General features: G+C 48.1%; 1 non-coding gene across 1 annotated transcript; it reads right to left on the reverse strand.

Annotated features, from left to right (window-relative positions):
• Window positions 1-3,985: 3,985 nt before the first annotated feature.
• TRNAM-CAU lies at window positions 3,986-4,058 on the reverse strand. Its single transcript has one exon. It is a non-coding gene; the product is annotated as a tRNA-Met (tRNA).
• Window positions 4,059-7,977: the final 3,919 nt, after the last annotated feature.

Below are 7,977 nucleotides of genomic sequence, written 5' to 3' on the forward strand. Positions count from 1 at the left end.
TTTTATCGCCTTGGAAAATTTCCATTCCTGTCAAGTAGCATTTTGTCCATTACAGCAGGACTAGCACTGAGAAAGCTGAAGGACAGGTGATCTGGATTTATCAAAACAAATTCAGCTCTGATTTTTCCTTTCCTCTTCCATCCCCATAGATTATGAACTGCTGTAGGTTAGCTGACAAGGGGCTGTGGGGATGGGTGTGGGAGAAATGAACATTAGAATAAAAGTGAAATGATCTTTGATGTTGCTGTCATACCTCTGCCACTTTGATAATGTTGTTTGGGAAGAGAATCCGTCACTTTCACATGCACTACTGCCAGTGAAAAGGGAGAACTCCTCACTGAGCAACAACAATGCAGAGCCAAGTGCAAGAGATGCAGCAAGGGAACAATTAGGTGACATGGATTGGGAAGGGATAATCACTTAATCATGGAGACTGAAGTGAAAACTTGCTTTTTGCCAGAGATGTATGGAAACAAAATTATACAATCTCTCTGTTCGTTTCCACCTAGACCCCCTCCATCTGAAGTTGCCATAAAACCCACAGCTGTGTGAGCTGGACTCCAGTAAGCCCTGAGAGCCTCCTAATCGGGGCAGAGAAGACCCATAATGAGAGCTTTCAGCCCTCTCTTCCTCTTCTCCCAGTCCCTTCTGCTTCACCCTGACTTGCTCCCTTTATTCGTCCCCCCTCCCAACCCCACAGCACTCATGTCCATATCTGTCATTTATCTATTTATATGAATGTCTCCCCCTCTAGACTGTAAACTCATTGTGGGCAGGGAATGTGTTGGTTATATTGTACTCTCCTAAATTCTTAGTGCAGTACTCTGCACACAGTAAGCACTCAATAAATACGATTAATTGATTTGACTGTTAGCTCTCTGAAGTCTGCCTTTACCCAGTCCCCATCCCCATTAAAATCCTTGGCCTCTTTAATGCCCAAATTCAAAGTGAAAAATTGGGAACCTCCACTTCTAACTACTCTCTACAACTCTGCCCTCCGAAGGAATCTGCCTGGCAGTGGCTGTTCACTGAGCCAGTCAGACAGCTCAATGGGGGAATTGGGAAAAGCTAGATTTCAAGTTTCAAAAGAGTCAAGAAGAATGTGAGGATTTCTGAAACTGACATAAAAAATGGGCATGACAGTACCAAAGGAATATCCAGTAAGAACTCTGCTTTTCCTTCCATCTGCTTCCCTACTTTTGCTGCAGTGCCTCCAACTCTCAGAGCAGGACCCAGGGGATTGATTTGACTACGCAATTCAGCTAAAACCCTCTGGGCCATGGAGCAGGCCAATAGATAGGGGCTAGAGAAAAATCTTGTTCAGTGGTAGGAAAGGTAAAGGATCTAAGAAGCAATCAGAATCAGTAGATTGCAATGAATCAAAGGATTCAAAGAAAATGTTACCTCAAGCCCCTTCCCCCAACACCCCAGACCTCAAGGGATCGGTTCACCACCAAGTCTGCTCCTGCTGTCTGTGAAAAATGGAGTCACACAGTTATACATCTTTCCTATATTCACACACACATATACATGTCCATGTGCGCACACACACACACATTTTTGCACTTTCAATGAAAGGCACTGGGAGGCATGCCAAGAGGAAACAGAAGGGTGACTTCCATCATTTCACAATTTGGAGGGAGACCATTCTTATGCAGAAATTAAAGATACGTTACTTTGCTAAAGAAAAAAGAAAAAAGATTGAAGTCCAGGAAAAATAGTACCTCAGCACCTACAGAGGCAAAAGTAACTAGAGGCCAAAAAGGATGTCATCATAATCCCAACTGGAAATCAGTGAACACATTCAGTCTTGTGTGAGGACAGGATCAGTGACGGGGTGATATAGATCCCTTGAATCAATCAATCAATTATACTTATTGAGTATACTGTGTGCTGTGTGCAGAGTATTGTACTATTGTATACAATAGGAGTTGGTAGAGGAGCATGCAATCTAGCAGGGGAGGGGTGACAGACACTAAAATAAATTACAGATAAGGGAAGCAGCAGAGTATAAGGATAAGTACATAAGTGCTGAAGAGGCGGAGTAAGTATCAAAGTGCTTAGGGGGTACACAGCCAAGTGAATAGAATAGAGAATAGATTCCCCATAGAGAATAGAGTGGGGAGAAGAGAGGTTAGTCCGGGAAGGCTGTCGGGGAAAGAATCATTTGAATCTTTTTAAAAAAATTATTAACAGCACAAATAGGTGCAAAATTTATAACTTTCACCAGGGTCACAGTGATATCCTGAGCCTTAACTGTTATATTTCAATCAGTCAAACAATGATATTTATTGAGTACTTACTGGGTGCAGAGCATTCATTCATTCATTCATTCAATAGTATTTATTGAGCGCTTACTATGTGCAGAGCACTGTACTAAGCGCTTGGGATGAACAAGTCGGCAACAGATAGAGACAGTCCCTGCCGTTTGACGGGCTTACAGTCTAATCGGGGGAGACGGACAGACAAGAACAATGGCACTAAACAGCGTCAAGGGGAAGAACATCTCGTAAAAACAATGGCAACTAAATAGAATCAAGGCGATGTACAATTCATTAACAAAATAAATAGGGTAACGAAAATATATACAGTTGAGCGGACGAGTACAGTGCTGTGGGGATGGGAAGGGAGAGGTGGAGGAGCAGAGGGAAAAGGGGAAAATGAGGCTTTAGCTGCGGAGAGGTAAAGGGGGGATGGCAGAGGGAGTAGAGGGGGAAGAGGAGCTCAGTCTGGGAAGGCCTCTTGGAGGAGGTGATTTTTAAGTAAGGTTTTGAAGAGGGAAAGAGAATCAGTTTGGCGGAGGTGAGGAGGGAGGGCGTTCCAGGACCGCGGGAGGACGTGACCCAGGGGTCGACGGCGGGATAGGCGAGACCGAGGGACGGCGAGGAGGTGGGCGGCAGAGGAGTGGAGCGTGCGGGGTGGGCGGTAGAAAGAGAGAAGGGAGGAGAGGTAGGAAGGGGCAAGGTGATGGAGAGCCTCGAAGCCTAGAGTGAGGAGTTTTTGTTTGGAGCGGAGGTCGATAGGCAACCACTGGAGTTGTTTAAGAAGGGGAGTGACATGCCCAGATCGTTTCTGCAGGAAGATGAGCCGGGCAGCGGAGTGAAGAATAGACCGGAGCGGGGCGAGAGAGGAGGAAGGGAGGTCAGAGAGAAGGCTGACACAGTAGTCTAGCCGGGATATAACGAGAGCCCGTAATAGTAAGGTAGCCGTTTGGGTGGAGAGGAAAGGGCGGATCTTGGCGATATTGTAGAGGTGAAACCGGCAGGTCTTGGTAACGGATAGGATGTGTGGGGTGAACGAGAGGGATGAGTCAAGGATGACACCGAGATTGCGGGCCTGCGGGACGGGAAGGATGGTCGTGCCATCCACGGTGATGGAGAAGTCTGGGAGCGGACCGGGCTTGGGAGGGAAGATGAGGAGCTCAGTCTTGCTCATGTTGAGTTTTAGGTGGTGGGCCGACATCCAGGTGGAGACGTCCCGGAGGCAGGAGGAGATGCGAGCCTGAAGGGAGGGGGAGAGGACAGGGGCGGAGATGTAGATCTGCGTGTCATCTGCGTAGAGATGGTAGTCAAAGCCGTGAGAGTGGATGAGTTCACCGAGGGAGTGAGTGTAAATGGAGAACAGAAGAGGGCCAAGAACTGACCCTTGAGGAACTCCAACAGTTAAAGGATGGGAGGGGGAGGAGGCTCCAGCGTAGGAGACCGAGAATGATCGGCCAGAGAGGTAAGAGGAGAACCAGGAGAGGACAGAGTCCGTGAAGCCAAGGTGAGATAAGGTATGGAGGAGGAGGGGATGGTCGACAGTGTCAAAGGCAGCAGAGAGGTCAAGGAGGATCAGAATGGAGTAGGAGCCATTGGATTTGGCAAGAAGGAGGTCATGGGTGACCTTAGAGAGAGCAGTCTCGGTAGAGTGGAGGGGACGGAAGCCAGATTGGAGGGGGTCTAGGAGAGAATGGGAGTTAAGGAATTCTAGGCATAAAAAGCCTTGCCCCCTCTGAGGACCGAACTCAGGACCTTCAGATTATGAGACTGACGCGCTGCCTACTGCGCTAAGGAGGCACGTACAGAGCACTGTACTACGGGTTTGGGGGAGTACAGTATGAAAGAGTTGGTAGACATGTTCCCTGCCCACACATTTAGTTGGAACAACAGACCAAAGGAATCAAGATCTGGACTTCTCAACCAGTTGACATGGTACTCATAGTGACGTATGTTCTTGAAAAGTCTGAGTCATTTAATTTGCAAGCAAAACCTTTTCCCCTCTGGATTTCCAAGTTGAAGATCTGATCGTATCCATCCAAGCTAACAAGGTATGTTCAAATATTTGGATCTGACATTCTGGAAATCAATAAAGCAGGATTCAAGAGGCATTGTCAACCTTATGAAACCTGATGAATTTGAAGTATGAGCTGGGCAAACTATAGAGTAAAATTGTCACTGAAAGCCAATGTTCAATCAATACAGTCAACATAGGCAGTTCCTGGGAAATGGTTGCTTTCAGGAACTCCTTTGTATTGTACTCTCCCAAGCGATTAGTACAGTAGCAGCATGAGAAGCAGCATGGTCTAGTGTACATACCTATAATTCTATTTATACTAATGGCTGTTTACTTGTTTTGATGTGTATATATCTGTAATTCTATTTATTTATATTGATGCCTGTTTACTTGTTTTGATGTCTTTCTCCCCCCGCCCCCCAAACTGTAAGCTCAGTGTGGGCAGCGATTGTCTCTCTCTATTTGTTGTATTGTACTTTCCAAGCACTCAGTATAGTGCTCTGCACACAGTAAACCCTCAATAAATACAACTGAATGAAGAAATGAAAGAGCCTGGGCTTGGGAGTCAAAGGACATGGGTTTTAATCCTGACTCCACCACTTGTCTGCTGTGTGACCTTGGGCAAGCCACCTAACATCTGTGCCTCAGTTACCTCATCTGGAAAATGGGGATTAAGACTGTGAGCCCTACATGGGACAACCTGATTACCTTGGATCTACCCCAGCACTTAGAACAGTGCTTGGCACATAGTAAGCTCTTAACAAATACAATAATTATGATTATTATTACAGTAACACATAGTAAGGGTTTAATACATACCATTGATGGATTGAAAAACAGACAGATCACAAAACACACCCATACTCAAAAACTAACAGTCACTATGAACACTGTAAAAATGCCATATACAATGTGTATCTCTTAGAAAGAAGCAGTTTTATAGTAACCGTTAGATTGTAAGCAACTCAAAGACAGGATGCAGCTCTTTTCCTTCTGTTGCACACTTCCAAACACCTACTGCAGTGTTCTGCACTGTGTGTGTGTGTGTGTGTGTGTGTATGTGTGTCTGTGTGTGGGGGCTACATACGTTCCCTTCTGAAAACACCAAGGATAAGATCATGGAAGTGATTTACTCCAGTGGAGTATCCACCAGAGTAATGGAGTTCTTTAGAGCACCATTAATGAAGCAAAGTTTTCTCGAAGGATAAGCTAAACATAGGCTACCTCTTGGAGAAATAATAATAACAATAATAATAACAATAATTATAGTATTTAAGTGTGCCATGTGTACCAAACACTGTACTGAGCACTGGAGTAGATACGCTATTGTGATCAGGTCAGACACAGTCCCTGTCCTACATGTAGCTCACAATCTAAGTAAGAAGGAGCAGAGATAACAAATCCCCATTTTACAGATGAGGAAACTGAGGCACAGAGAAGTGAAGCAACTTGTCTAAAGTCACACAGCAGGCAAATGATGAAAACAGGGATTAGAACCCAGGTCCTCTGGCTCCCAGGCCAGTGTTCTTTCCACTAAGCAACAAGGCTTTCCCATTAGGCATAAATATGAAAATTCTAGGGCTGGATCCAGATTCATGTGACATTAGAGCTGAAGGTATTATTCACTGTTTAAAAACTTTAGTCACTCCATCCATGAGATCTACTGAACACTGTACAAAGTGGACACTGTGCTCCCCTTCTCGGCCCCAAGGACATTGTGTCCTCGGGGGACATTGTGTCCCCCTGCTCGGGCCCGGGGACATTGTGCTCCCCAACCGCTCCCCCACTCCGCCCGAGGTGGCCATTTTGTGAAGCCCCCACTCTGCCTGAGGCGGCCATTTTGGGAAGGCCTCACTCCCTCTTCCCTCTTGAGGTGATTCATCTCTCCCGCCCCCGCCCCGGGCGACCCATCCCAGTCCTCTTGTCCCACCGCTACCCCTCATCCCCCTCTCCCCGTCCAGGGCCCCGCCACCTCCTTCCCATACAAACCCTCCCCTCCCCCCGCCCTTCCCCCCCTCCCCCCCTTGCACCCACAGCTACTTTCAGGTGTGGCCTCTGGAACCCCCGCTCTATTACAGGTAAGCTACCTTTCATCCATGACCTTTTCCTCTCTCGGTCTCTCCTCCTCCTCACCCTTTCGGAAACATGGCTCTCTCCCGAAGATACGGTCTCCGCCGCCGCTCTCTCCAGCGGAGGCCTCTCCTTCTCCCATTCCCCCAGACTCACCAGTAAGGGAGGAGGCGTCGGCTTCCTCCTCTCGCCCCGTTGCCGCTTCCGCACTATCCCTCTTCTGACCCAAGGGTCAGTTCTTGGCCCTCTTCTGTTCTCCATTTACACTCACTCCCTCGGTGAACTCATTCGCTCTCACAGCTTTGACTACCATCTCTATGCAGATGACACGCAGATCTACATCTCCGCCCCTGTCCTCTCCCCCTCCCTTCAGGCTCGCATCTCATCCTGCCTCCAGGACGTCTCCACCTGGATGTCGGCCCGCCACCTAAAACTCAACATGAGCAAGACTGAGCTCCTCATCTTCCCTCCCAAACCCGGTCCTCTCCCAGACTTCTCTATCACCGTGGATGGCACGACCGTCCTTCCCGTCTCTCAGGCCCGCAATCTCGGTGTCATCCTTGACTCGTCTCTCTCGTTCACCCCACACATCCTATCCGTTACCAAGACCTGCCGGTTTCACCTCTACAATATCGCCAAGATCCGCCCTTTCCTCTCCACCCAAACGGCTACCTTACTGTTACGGGCTCTCGTTATATCCCGGCTAGACTACTGTGTCAGCCTTCTCTCTGACCTCCCTTCCTCCTCTCTCGCCCCGCTCCGGTCTATTCTTCACTCCGCTGCCCGGCTCATCTTCCTGCAGAAATGATCTGGGCATGTCACTCCCCTTCTTAAACAACTCCAGTGGTTGCCTATCGACCTCCGCTCCAAACAAAAACTCCTCACTCTAGGCTTCAAGGCTCTCCATCACCTTGCCCCTTCCTACCTCTCCTCCCTTCTCTCTTTCTACCGCCCACCCCGCACGCTCCACTCCTCCGCCACCCACCTCCTCACCGTCCCTCGGTCTCGCCTATCCCGCCGTCGACCCCTGGGTCACGTCCTCCCGCGGTCCTGGAACGCCCTCCCTCCTCACCTCCGCCAAACTGATTCTCTTTCCCTCTTCAAAACCCTACTTAAAAATCACCTCCTCCAAGAGACGTTCCCAGACTGAGCTCCTCTTCCCCCTCTACTCCCTCTGCCATCCCCCCTTTACCTCTCCGCAGCTAAACCCTCATTTTCCCCTTTTCCCTCTGCTCCTCCACCTCTCCCTTCCCATCCCCACAGCACTGTACTCCTCCGCTCAACTGTATATATTTTCGTTACCCTATTTATTTTGTTAATGAATTGTACATCGCCTTGATTCTATTTAGTTGCCATTGTTTTTACGAGATGTTCTTCCCCTTGACTCTATTTATCGCCATTGTTCTTGTCTGTCCGTCTCCCCCGATTAGACTGTAAGCCCGTCAAACGGCAGGGACTGTCTCTATCTGTTGCCGACTTGTTCATCCCAAGCGCTTAGTACAGTGCTCTGCACATAGTAAGCGCTCAATAAATACTATTGAATGAATGAATGAAAGTGCTTGGGAGAATACAACAAAATAGAGTTGGTAGACACGTTCCCTATCCACAAGGATCTTACAGGACAAAATTATC

The sequence above is a fragment of the Ornithorhynchus anatinus genome, chromosome X5 (assembly GCF_004115215.2).
Source record: "Ornithorhynchus anatinus isolate Pmale09 chromosome X5, mOrnAna1.pri.v4, whole genome shotgun sequence".
Taxonomy (NCBI): domain Eukaryota; kingdom Metazoa; phylum Chordata; class Mammalia; order Monotremata; family Ornithorhynchidae; genus Ornithorhynchus; species Ornithorhynchus anatinus.